The 13,239-nt window shown below is 49.3% G+C and overlaps 1 protein-coding gene across 4 annotated transcripts in view; it reads right to left on the bottom strand.

Annotated features, from left to right (window-relative positions):
• The window catches only part of EPB41L1 (erythrocyte membrane protein band 4.1-like 1), a 127,020-nt gene that overhangs the window by 82,530 nt on the left and 31,251 nt on the right, over nucleotides 1-13,239 (bottom strand). The window contains exon 3 of one of the 4 annotated variants that reach the window (XM_012637699.1): nucleotides 10,255-10,359. The exons of the other annotated variants lie outside the window; for them this stretch is intronic. The gene's annotated coding sequence lies outside the window, so the exon portion shown is untranslated. The remainder of the gene's footprint in view (nucleotides 1-10,254; nucleotides 10,360-13,239) is intronic. 4 annotated transcript variants of the gene reach the window in all.

The following is a 13,239-nucleotide window of genomic DNA, read 5'->3' on the forward strand; positions in this document are numbered from 1 at the left end:
CCTCAGCCTCCCAGAGTGCTAGGATTACAGGCGTGAGCCACCGCACCCGGCCGCTCTGACAGTTTTGAAAGTCAGAAAAAGGCAAGCATACTAGACCCACTTGGTAGCCTCTCTTTTTCCATCTTTCTAAAAAATCCCCTGCCTCTGGGCTGTTGCCAGGAAATGAGGGAGCCAGGAACACCCCAGTCTGTCTGGCTAAGCCCTTTCCTGTCCCACATTGCCTCTGTGAGGGTACAGTGTCCCTGTCCCCAGGAAGCTGACCCTCTTGGGCTGGCTCTCTGTGGATCCACAAGCCAGTCACCACAAGAAGCGGAAGGAGATGCTGTCTACTGCTGGGAGAGGGACAGCTACAGACCCAGAGAACTATGATTAGAAAGCAAATTACAGGCCTCTCTCCGTAGGTTTCCAATTCACAAAAACGTCCTGGCAGTCAAAGGGCCTTTACTCAAGTTGCTCAAAGTTTCCAGAGAGAGTGAACACACACAAGGCAGGAGAGAGAACAAACAAAGTGACACAACAGAGGCAGAAAATTTTATAGACAGATGGAGAGAGAGACGCCACTGGGAGGCAGCACATCATAATGGTCAAAAGCAGGGCTCTGGCAGCAGGTCACAGCTTCAATAGGGATTGAAGCTTCAAAGCTTCCTAGCTGTGCAACTGTGAGTAAATAACTTAACCCTTCTGAGCCTTTATTTTCTCAGCTGCAAATTAGGGCTAATTCTACCCAGCATACAGAGTGGGTATAGGGATTGAGCCAGGCAGTATATGTTGAATGATTAACCCGGTTCCTGGCACATAATAAGCATGCAACAAATAGTGGTTTTTATTAATATAAAAGTGCTAACCATATGATCCAGCGATTCCACTTCTGAATATATATCCAAAAGAATTGAAAGCAAGGCGTCAAAGAGATATCTGTACACCCAAGGCCATAGCAGCATTATTCACAATAGCCGAGAGGTGGAAGCAATAGAAGTGTCCACTGACAGAGGAATGGATAAACAAACTGTGGCACATACATACAATGAATGGACTGTTACTCAGCCTTAGAAAGGAATGAGATTCTGACAACATGCTACAACCTGGAGGAACCTTGAGGACATTACACTAAGTGAACTAAGCCAGTCACAAGAAGTCAAACACTGTATGATTCCGCTTATATAAGGTATCTAGTCAAATTCATAAAGACAGAAAATAGAACAGTGGTTGCCACAGGCTGGGGGAAGGCAGAAACGTGGAGTTATTGTTTAATGGATATAGAGTTTCAGTTTTCTGAGAGAAAAAGTTCTGGGGATGGGTGGTGGTGATGGTTGCACAACGTGAACATACATAACACTACCGAACTGTACACTTAAAAATGATTAAGATGGTAAATTTTAGGTTATGTGTATTTTGCCACAATTTAGAAAAATTTTTAAGGTGCTACACAGAAAACCAAACGAGAGAGTAAAAGATCAAGAGATGAAGCCAGAGAGATAGGGAGAACTGAAAAAGCGAGACCACAGTAGTAAGAAGACGAACGATCCAAAGAGGAGACACACATCTCACATGCGCACCCTTCCTGAGCTGTCAAGCATAAATGGAGGAAGTTTTCCACAGGGATTTGTATTTCCACGGTGCCCAGGACCCCACCCTCTACCCTCAGTTCCACCTCTACTGAGGGACTGTTCTGATAATCACAGAAGAACAAGCCCGTGGGAGAACCTGCCTCACCCCACTTCGCCTTCCTAGAATCCTTAGGGAAACAGGAAAGGATCAAATTCCAGATGTGAAGTCTATCTTTATAACAGGCAGGGATGGCAACTTCCAGGCAGAAATTGCAAAGCATGTGCAAAGGCCCTGTGCTATAAGCTCTGTGTGGGAGCCTGCCAGGGTGGCAAGAGCCTCAGGTATGTAGAGGGAAGCAGGAAGGAAGCAGAAGGGCACATGATAAAAGGCCTTTATAACCACCCACCACAGGCTGGACACTCTCCTACTGCCCCATCAGCTCAGTAACCTTGAAAATGATCCTAAGAGGCAAGTATTAATGTACCCATTTTATAGAGAAAGAAATTAACTTCAGAAATTAATATTAAAATAACTTGCCCAAGGGAAACACAGATGGTAAGCAAAGTAGGGATTCAAAACTAGCTGACTCCTAAACTCATGCTTATTGCTTCAGCCCGTATGTTACCAGTACCTAAGGCCAAGCCCGTGGGCTCTGGAGTCAAAGTCCCAAATCCCACTCTATTGCTCACTAGTTGTGTAATTGGAGAAAATTACTCAAACTTCTGAGTCTCAGTTTCCTCAACTGTAAAGTGGGAATGACCATACACTGCCCTCATTTTTTTTTTTTTTGAGACAGAGTCTCACTCTGTCACCTAGGTAGAGTACAGTGGCATCATCATAGCTCACTGCAACCTCTAACTCGTGGACTTAAGCAATCCTCCTGCCTCAGCCTCCCGAGTAGCTGGGACTACAGGCACGTGCCCAGACAAATTTTTCTATTTTTAGTAGAGACAGGGTCCTGCTCTTGCTCAGTCTGGTCTCAGACTCCTGAGCTCAAGCAATCCTCCCACCTCAGCCTCCCAGAGTGCTAGGATTACAGGCGTGAGTCAACGTACCCGGCTCTCATTGATTTTATGAGAATTAAATGTAATATTTCAAGGAAAGTGTGTTGCAGGCAATAATGATAGAAAACACAAATTAGCTTTTATTATTTATTATGTTTAGGCCTCTAGGCACCCTCTACAAAACCTCACAGACAGACTTGCAGCCACTGCTTATGCTTAGCTGAGTCCAATGCAGGCTTTGGAGAGAGACAAATGCCAGACTTGGATCCCTGAGAAGCTAAGAGCTCAGGTTGGGCAGTTACCTTGCAGGAACAGCCTGGAAACGACCTCCTCCACTCTCTGTTCTCAACTCCATGGCCTGGCTAAGTTGTTCTGAAATGTTCAGTGGGACACAGTCTAAGCAGTCTCTGTTCTCATGGGGTGAGCATAATAGAAACAACCAGAACTGCCAACTCACTCACTGGCTTCCACTACAGGCTGATCCCCTGCCCCACAGCACCTTCCGGGACCAGATGACCTAGAATCTCAGAAAATCAATACCAGGAGGGCCTTCAGACACCATCTAATTCTGCCCCTTGTGCAGACAGGAACACTGAGGCCTAGAGATAAGTGGGACCTACTTAAGTTCACACTGTGAGCCAGTGGCAAAGCCAGAACACAACCTTGGGCCACCCAACTCTCTGGTCTACTGGAGTTTCCAATTTTATTTCACCATCCCATTTTTTGTTGTGTCAAGTTTAAGTTTACATATTCACAGTTCAAGAATATAGTCACCCCTGCAAGCCTAATTCTGGGGGGTTGCCTTAAGGAAAGGGCAAGAAATCGGGGGACAGACAGACCTAAGTTCAAATCCCAGCCCCACCACTCCTAGCTGAGTGGCCCTTCATTTATTTAGATAGTAGGAGAAGACAATGGGGACAGAGGCTAAGAGGTTTGGCTACAGTCCCAGCTCTACCACTTAATGGTGGGTGAGTCACTTTATAGCTGCTTCAATTCCCTCTTCCGTAAAGCCTGCCTCACCTGGGCATGTGAGTACAGAATGAGAAAAATATGAATGCAGAAGCTGGTACAAGGCTTGCTATGGAATAAGCAACTCAGTAAATGGTCGCTACTGTTACTACTATTATCTTTAACGCTCTGATGGGGGTATGTTTTCAGCAGGTAGCAAGAAGGTACCACAGTCTCAAAGCTCTAGTTCTCTTAGCTCCCCTCATGGAATCATGGAGAGTTAAAACTGGCCAGGGCCCCATATTACAAGCAACAGAATTGAGACCCAAAGGGAAATGACATGCTCAAGGTCACGGAGCAAGTTAATGAGAGAGCTGAACTAGAATCCAGATCTCTTGCCTCCTATTGACTCAATTCCACAAACACAAGCTCTTACTTTGTGCATAGATTTGGTGGGAAGGGAGGGTGGTCTTTCGGTCCCCAAATACCAAAGTGTAGCTGGCCTCAGTCAGAATGGAACTGGAGCAATCCTGCTCTCGTGGCAGGCCCAGGCCAGAAGCAGGGTGGGGCTCCATGCTGGTGGACAAGGCCAACTGGGCCAGCAGCCAGGGTGGCAGCATAGGCACGGCTCGGGGCCCTCTCACCAGCTACATAATAAAGTAATTACGGGATTAGGGATAAAATTAGTCACTTGTGTAATTATTTTCCTTAGAATGAGAGCATAAAGGGCCTTTTTAAAGAGTTGCTCCTTGGCTCTCCCAAGAGTATTCATGCAGAGACACAGATGAGTGCACACGTACACAAACACACATACACACACACACACAGCAGTGATGGCGGTATATAGAGAGGACACTTGGCATCCTGTGGCAGTGCCTCAAAGCAGGTCCCACACTCATCGGTCCTCACCCTGAATGTTTGCCTCATTGAACACCCCTATCACACTATCACAGGCAGGTTGCCGCCCCCCCAGGGGCCACCATCATGGAGAATCTGGCGGAACAGTCTCTTACACCCTCACCCCGACCACAGCATGTCTGGCCTGGGCTCCTCAGCCCTCCCTCCACCTGGGAGGTCAGTGGTACAATTCCATCAGGACGGGTGGGTGGGGGATTCAGCAATCCAGAAAGATTCCTGGTATTAGCCACTGTGGCAGGCAGAACAATGCCCCCCGCAAAAAATGCCCATGTCCTCATCCCCAGAATTACAGATGTAACATGTGAATATGTTACATCATATGGCAAAAGGGATTTTGCACATGTGATTAGGTGAAGAATTTTGAGATGGAGAGATCATCCTGGATTATCTGAGTGGGCTCAGTGTGACCATAAAGGTCCTCGTAAGTGAAGGAGGGAATCAGGGGGGTCTTTGTCAGAGAAGGAAATGTGACAACGGAGGCAGAGGTGGGAGGGATGGCGCTGCTAGAAGGGGGCCACAGGCAGCCTATAGAGCTGGAAGAGGCAAGGTATGGATTCTCCCCCAGCAGCCCTGCCAACACCTGGCTTTTAGCTCCATGAGGTCCTTTTTCAGACTTCTGACCTCCAGAGCTAATAATAAGGTAATAAATTTGTGTTGTTTTAAGTCACTAAGTGTGTGGTAATTTGTTAGGGCGGCGTTAAGAAACTAACACAGCCACCTAGGGAGGGATCCTTTCCCTCCAGATTGAAGCCCTTGATAAAACTCCCTCCTCAAGGGCTAGCAAGGCACACTCTTTGGGGCCAAATATCCCTGAATGCATCTCTGGGGAAGAGGCCTGAGCTAGGTGCCCAAGCTCTAACCTAAAGAGATAACTTTGGGGAGACAGCGCCTTAGAGAAAAGGCAATGGCTCTGGGAGAAAGGGAGAGACCCCACCCTATAGCTTCATCCAGCAACTCCACCTTCCAACGTATTTTCCAACAAATACCTGACAAACCACACCATCCCTGGGGGTAGCCTTGGGTCAGGGAAAGAGACTACCCAGAGGCAGGAAGCTTGGTTCTGGCCTCAGCTCTGCCCCTGAGTCACCAGGTGGTGATAGGCCAGCCCCTTCCTCTCTCTGGACCTCACCATCGTCATCATGGCTCACCATGTATCAAGTGCCAGGCTGTGTGCCCACATGCTTTACATGGAGAGAAAGCGCATGAGGACCCTGAGAGGTGACTCACCCTCATGAGGCCCAGTCTACAACTGAGGAAATGGACTCAAGGCAGATAAGAGGGGAGCCTGATTTGAACCTAGGCAACCTGACTCCACAACCCTATTCTGCCTCCCACCTTAGAGTGAATGAATGGATGGACAGAGGATGGTTGGGAGCAGCCCCTATACAGGAGGAACAGGCTCTTCAGACCTAAGAGAAACCAAAAACAATTCCTGTCCACTCACCCTGGACGCTGGGGGCTGAAAGTGGCACGTTTGGCAAGTTTAAAGAGAGCCTATAAGTCATCCACAGTCTTTGGCGCAGAATTCCCCTCCTGGGTCCTCACCCTAAGAGACATCATCTGAAATACAGGAAGAACGTTTTACGCAATGTTCATTGCAGTGTTCATAATGGCAAAAACTGGAAGCAAGCAGATGTCCATCAACTGGAAAAGGGAGGAATTGACCATGTATTTAATGGAATCCTCTGTAACAACACAGTAGGCAGCTTCCAGTACATCATTACAAGAAAAACACAGGAGAGAACTGAAGATGGACTAGGCTGGGGAGATTACAGCTATGCAAGAAAAGAGAAAAAGGAATAAAGGTGGAAGGAAACACGCCAAACTCTCAATCATGCTCAGGAGTCATTTTTTTCTGTCTCTTATTTTCCAAAATCTCTCTACTATGTTATTACATTTGTAATTTTTTTTAAGAAGTATTATTTTAAACAACAACTGCAATGCAGCCCTAAGAAACCCACACACTGAGCAGTAAAGGAGAGAAGGAGGAACAGGAGAATGAGGGCAGGCCAGGGAGGTAGTGCGAAAGCCAGGAGGAAGGGTGTGGTGTCATGGATACCCAGCAGAGAGTGGACTGCAGGAGTGGGGAGCCCAGGCTCATGTGGCCAGGAGCCACAAGTGACCCAACGCTTGCCCCTATGCCCCTCAATTGTATTCACAATGTGAACCAGGTGCCAAGAAGGCTCTGATGATTGACCCCCACACCCTTCCCACTAAGGCGTCTGAAAGAGTGCCCCACCATGACCAGTGTCCCCAGGGGCAGCATTTACAATGCAAACCAGGCACCCAGGAGAAGCAGTAACACACTACACCTGTGGTCATCCACCCCCAGCCCAGCTCACGCAAAACAGAAGAGGCCTCATATACAAGCTCCTGGTCAGGATTTCCCAGTCCTCAGGATGGGACTGTCTTGGTCTGTAACATTTACCAGTTCTACCACCTGTGTTTCCACAGGGACTGACATACTACCCCCTACCCACACACGCTTTGGGGCCCATCCTTCAGCCTCTTTGAGACATGTCCCTTAGATTCTGTGCCTCCTTGATGAAAGCTACACAAGCATGCCCAGAGTCTCATCCTCATTGACACATATTCACCCCCCCACACACACACCCCAGCCTTCTTTCTTCTCTGGAGAACTCCCCTTCCTCCCTCTCTCTGCCCACCTCATCATAGACCTCAGGCAAACCTGAGCAAAGGAGAGAACGTCCCCCAGAAATTCATGCCTGACTCCAATGTCCCATCCCTGCCTCCCACCATACCCATAACAGACAGTGGCCAGGTCTGGGCTGTTGCCTCTCGAGCCCAGAGGTGGAGGGAGGCTGGGTCATAGAGCTGAAAACTAAACCAGCTTCTGAAGGCCAATGACCCAGGAAGCCACCTCTGACCCTCAATCTGGTGAGTCAACAAGAAGCAGGGCTGAGTCACTACCAGATGTACCCCTACTACACCCCCTTCTAAGAAAACTGACATTGCTTTCTGCTGTTGACAGCTCAAATGTATGGGTCATCCTCTGGGTCAGCCTGCGGTAATGAGCGTCGCTGGGCCAAGACAAAGCCAGTACCAATTAGGCTGCCCCCTTTCCTGCCAGTGAGCTCAGTTTCATTACTTTGCTTCACTTTCAGCTCATCTGAAAAATCCTCATTTGAGGTCCCTGGAGGATCTTAAAAGTGTTATTCAAACATTAGCTCTGACACACAGCCTCCCCCATCCGCCCAAGGCAACATTTTTTTCTCCCTGCTTTTTGGCACTGCCAGGGATGAGCAGCATGTAAGGCCTGGCATGTGGCCCCACAGGTCCTGCAGCCTAGGGCCCCTCCTCAGTCTGGACTTTCACTACCTCCTTGCCTTTTTTAGGAGAGAGAGCAGGGAAGGGGACTTGGTGCCTCCTATATGGTGGGCATGTCATTTTATTCAACTTTGGCATCAAACTCCATGAGGTGTCATAGATGTGGAAACTGTAGCTGAGCCACCCTCCCAAGGTCACCTAGACAGTATTGTAGCCAAGTTAGGCCTGGAACCCAGGACTGCTGAGCTCCAGGGCTCTTCTAACCACCTCGCTCACCCCAGCATGCTCTGCTCTGCATGCTGCCCAGCCCCCACCCTGCAGCAGAAATGGGGCCCCCATCAGTCTTTACTCCTTGGCTTATTACCCTGAGCCTGGGTCCAGGTGAAAGAGATGAGGACAAGAGAGGCTGCAGGATTTGGGGCTTCTAGGAAAGGCTTCAGAGAACACAACTTCCCTAGGGAAAAAACAAAACAACACTAAAATCCAGTTGCACCCCCTATTCTGACCTGCATCTTACAAGGGAATCTATAAGAGAGGACATGGCCAGAGCCTTGCAAGAGGCCAGATGAAGACTATGGATGGTCAAGAGGAGAGAATCTGGGCTATGTGGCCAGGGAAGTTGGAGCTGGAAGGACTGGAGAATTTAGCAAAGTCTGATGCCTTTATCTTTACAGATAGGGAAACTGAGGCCCAGGGAGGGGAAGGGACCTGCCCAAGGCCAAGAGTGAGTCTGTAGCTGTGTGAGGATTAGAAGGTAGGTCCTCTGATTCTTAGGTTAGCACTCCTGGACCTAGAAGAATGAAGGCCCTGGAGCAGATGCTGCCTGAGATAAATGAACAAGGGAATCCATCACCTCTAGGACTGAGGGTGTGGAGCACAGACACTATGTGGTGTGTCCATGGGGCTCCCAGGCTGGCTCTAGTCTCTCACCTCATGAAAGGTATAGGCAGAAGGGAGGCCCTTTCATCCACCAAAGCTCAAGCTCCACCAGGAGCCAATCAGGGCCCCAGAAGGAGGCAGAAACTTTGGTTTCCCTGGCAACAGAGACAAAGGCATCTCCTCAGCGCTACAATCAGCTGGGGTTGAGATGTGGGCTGTATTCCACTTGACCCAGACAGGGCTCTCTTCTCTTCTCATAAAGAGCCAGCGCTTTGGGTTTTAGCCCCCAAACTCCAGTCATGCCTCTGGGGCTATCTCAGATCAGGAGGCAGAGAATGGATGAGCCTCAGAGTTGGAGGCCTAGGATAATAGTTGACCTCTCCCATCTGCGAGGCCCACCCACTGCCACCAGGTGTGTGCCTCTGAGGTGGGCCAGAGGCCCATGCAGATGTTCACCAGTTAGTCACCCCCAGACTCCTCTACAGAGGCAGCGCCAGCTGCAGAACCACACAGAGCCTGTAGCTGAAAGTGAGGCACTGGGCCCAGGCCCAGCACTGGCATTCACTTACAATGGGACCTGAGCAAGTTTCATCTCCTTTCTCTTGGGGCCTCACTGTCTCCATCTATAAAGGAAATTGGACTGGAATATCGAAGACCTAGGTTTCTCTGGAGTGTGGGCTCCCAGTCCATGCCCATCCAGAAAATAATGGAGAGAGGGTGTAGGCAGGAGCTCACCTTACACCACTTTTGAAAAGTTGCCTAGAATCCAGAAAAGTTGCCTAGGTCCAGGGCCTTAGAGTACACAAAACATTCCACTAACTGGAATTGCCTCTTTTTATATACTTTGAAGAAAGTCACAAGAAAACTGAACAGCTTCCAAATAAAATCCCTCGGTTTGTTACCTGCAAGCCAAGCAGCCACCCCTCCCCTCACCCAGTCCCTAGGAGGTGTGTGCACAAAGTCTCCATGGAGGGCCTTCCTCGTCCCTAGGGGAGGAGTCATCACACAGATATTCTACAAAGATTTTCCACACTGAGAGTCAGAAAAAAAAAGATATTCCTCAGGAAGCTTCTCAATTCTCAGAAAAGTCAAACTACTGACATCAAAACCCACATGCATTGTCCACGCTTTCAGCTTTATAATCCCTCAGCCACCCCATTGGGAAACCCTGCAGCCAGCCAGCACGCAGCTCCTTTCTTCCCCGTCCCTTCCCCATACCCATCAGGCTGCCCACTCTCCCTCTTCACTCACTCTCTGATCTGTTCCCTCTTCTACACTCCCACATGCCTGAGGTTAGGCCCATTACTTCTCACCAGGCCACACCAACAGCCAGCCCATTGGTCTCCCGGCCTCCAGCCTTGCCCTTCCAATCAATCCTCCCACTGCCAGAAATCTGATCACATCCTTCCCAGCGTAACACCCTGCAGTGTCCTCATCGCTCTCCAGACAAAGTTCCAGCTCCTGGACCAATATACATGTGCTGCAGGGTCCGGACCCACCTGCTGCCCCACTTGCCTTCTTGCCGTTTCCGACACACAGAGGAAACTCCCACCATCCAAAGCACCCTCCTGTTTCATGCCTCTGCACTTTTTTCTTTATAGTTGTGGTTCCTTCTCCCTGGAATGCCCTTTCAAAATCTCCCACTGTTGAATGGAAGATAACCACTAACCTTTACTGAGTGTTCAGTGTATGACAGGCTCTCTGCTAAGCCCTTTGCATGAGCTACCTCATTGATCCTCACCAAGAAAACTAGGAGGCCGGTACTAACAGCAGCCTGTTTACAGACAAAGAACGAGAATCAGAGATGTGAATGAACCTGGCAGAAGTCACATGGTTGATAAGGGGAGGGACCTGAATATAAATCCAAGCATCTGACTCTTAGGTCACCCCTATCCTCTGCCTGCCCTTCCCCCTGCCTCCCGCCTCCTCCAACCCGCCCCCCAGAAACAGTGCAGTGGCCACATGGAATCAGAAAACACAGCATGTTCTCCACTGCGTCCCCTCCTTCTGGGCCTAGGGAATAGCCCGTCTCAGAGAACGATACCAGATAAGGCCCGGCATGTTCCTCTCTGGGTTTGTTCGCCACACTGCTCCCTCGCCACCATTCAGCATGGTCCCTCTGAGTACACAAAGTGGCTGAGCCTGTACCCCAGAACCAGAGCTTTATAGCTACATTAATGGCCGGGCAATGATTTCCAGCTGGTGTCTTTCAGGAAGCCTAAACTCTTTGACCAAGCATCAGGGACAGCCAGGATCTGGCACCAGCTCATCTTTTCAACTTTAATTGCCATTGCATCCCCTCCCACCTCCCTGCAGTCAATTGGTGGGTCTTTGCCATCCCTGCCACATTGGTTCTCACTAAAAGCTGCCATTTACTGAGCACCTCCTAAGAGCCATCCTAAGCCAGGCACTCAACTAGCACTCTCTCATTTCCTTACAACTCATTCATTCATTCATCCAAATACTTATTGAATACTTACTGTGTGCCATGCAATATGGAGTCAAGAATGAGCAAGACATTTAAAAAATAGCTACAAATTGTGATAAGCATTATGAAGAAATCAAGAGGTGGTAGCAGGAAGCAGTGTTGGGGTTGGAGACCTAATTAAGCTGAGATGTAAAGGATAAGAAGAAGCCAAGGCTGCAAAGAGCCAAAGAAAGAATTCTAAGCAGAGTGAACAGCATTTGTAAAGGTCCTGAGGTTGGAAAGAATTTGTTAAACAGAGAGAAGAATCCTGGGGCTGAAGTAAATGACCAATGGAGAGATAAATGGCTGGAGACGGGGAAGGCAGGAACAAGTTCATTCAGAGACCCATAAGCCATGGTAACGAGTTTAAATTTTATTCTTTTTTTTTTCTTTCTTTCTTTCTTTTTTTTTTTAGAGACAAGGTCTCATTCTATTGCCCAGACTAGAGTGCAGTGGCGCAATCATAGCTCACTGCAACCTCAAACTCCTGGACTCAAGTGATCCTCCTGCCTCGGCCTCCCGAGTAGCTGGGATTACAAGTGTACACCATCATGCCTGCCTAATTTTTTTATTTTTTGTAGACACAGGGTCTCACTACATTGCTCAGGCTGGTCTCAAACTCCTGGCCTCAAACAATCCTCCTACCTTGGCTTCCCAACGTGCTAGGATTACAGGCATGAGTCACCGCGCCCAGCCTAGATTTTATTTTAAGGGCACAGGAAAGACATTGTGACACAGTCAGATTTGTGTTTTAGAAAGATCACTCTAGCTCTCACTTGGAAAGGAGACTTGAAAATGTAGATCATGCATGTAATGTATGCAAAGTAACTGGCATAGCATAGGCGCTCAGTAAGCGGTAATTTCCTTCTCTTTCTCTCTCTCTCTCTCTCTCTAACCCCCATCCCAGGCTGGGAATGTCCTCTTTATCTAACTCCCATTTCTCTTCTGATCTATACATTTTCAGAACTTAAATTTTCTGAGGACATGTGACCTGCATAGTCTTCCCCGTTAGACAGGGGAAACTATGGTCCAGCGAAAGGAGACAATTTGCCCAGTGTCACACAAGGGGGTCACAGCAGTGGTGGCACTTTCCTGCCTTCCCCCCTTCCCCTGAATGGGACCTGGGCTGATCTGAAGGTCAGGAGGAAGAGGAGGCAATAAGCGCTGAGGCCTTTCCTCTGGGTTCTTGTTCTCTACCTCTCCCCTCCCCCCTCCCTTCATGGAGATGCTCAGAAAGCCTGGTTCTCAGTGAATTATGGCCTCAGGGTAAGTGGTGGGGGGCGAGGGGAGCCTAGAGAAAGCCCCACCTCTAGGTATACTCTCTCCTTCTGCTTGAGCCAGATGAGGGCAGGCCAGACTATAGAAAGAAAACATTTCCCATGGAGACTGGATACTCACTAGGGTTTAGCTGATCCTACCAACATGCCCAGGAAGCAAGCAAGGGCCGAGGCATTCATTTTACCCGTCCAGAGCCTGAGGCAGTCAGTGCTCTATGATTTGCCCAGGGTGGAGAGAAAATGGCAGAGCTCTAACTAGAATCATAGACTGTAGCTGTCCGAGGATCCCTGAGCCCAAAGCCCCATTGTACAGATGAAGAAACTGAGGTACAAGAAGGGAAGGGGCTTACCCACTGTCACATACCAAGTAAGCGGCAGAACCAGGACTAGAAGTCTGTGTGGCTTCTGCTTTCTAGCTCCCCAGGAAGCCTCCCTTGAGAAATGCGGAAAAGGTTGCAGAAGTGAGGCTGGGATTTGGGGGCAGGGGGCAAGGACAGGGCAATACTGCCTCCTCAGGCCTGCCCCACCCCATCTCCCAGCCCTCCCACTGCTCACGGGTGTGGCAAAACCTGCCAAACCAGTCTCTGTACCAGGGCCAGGTGGCAGAGCTCAGAGCTGCAGGGGTGTGGGTGAGACTGCAGACACCAAGAGGATGGGACCTCACAGCTGAGCGGCTCCATCACCAGGAATTAGGCATATCAGGATTCACCAGGCCTCCTGTCCCAACAGGCACAAGGGCTTGCCCTCCACTTCCCATCCTCCTCTGGACACTCAACGTGTCTGCTGTCTGTGTCACTTGAGCAGAAGACCCAGAAACTGGCCGGGCGCGGTGGCTCACGCCTGTAATCCTAGCTCTCTGGGAGGCCGAGGCGGGCGGATTGTTTGAGCTCAGGAGTTCGAAACCAGCCTG

Source organism: Propithecus coquereli, unplaced genomic scaffold (genome assembly GCF_000956105.1).
Source record: "Propithecus coquereli isolate 6110/MARCELLA unplaced genomic scaffold, Pcoq_1.0 Scaffold122, whole genome shotgun sequence".
Taxonomy (NCBI): Eukaryota; Metazoa; Chordata; class Mammalia; order Primates; family Indriidae; genus Propithecus; species Propithecus coquereli.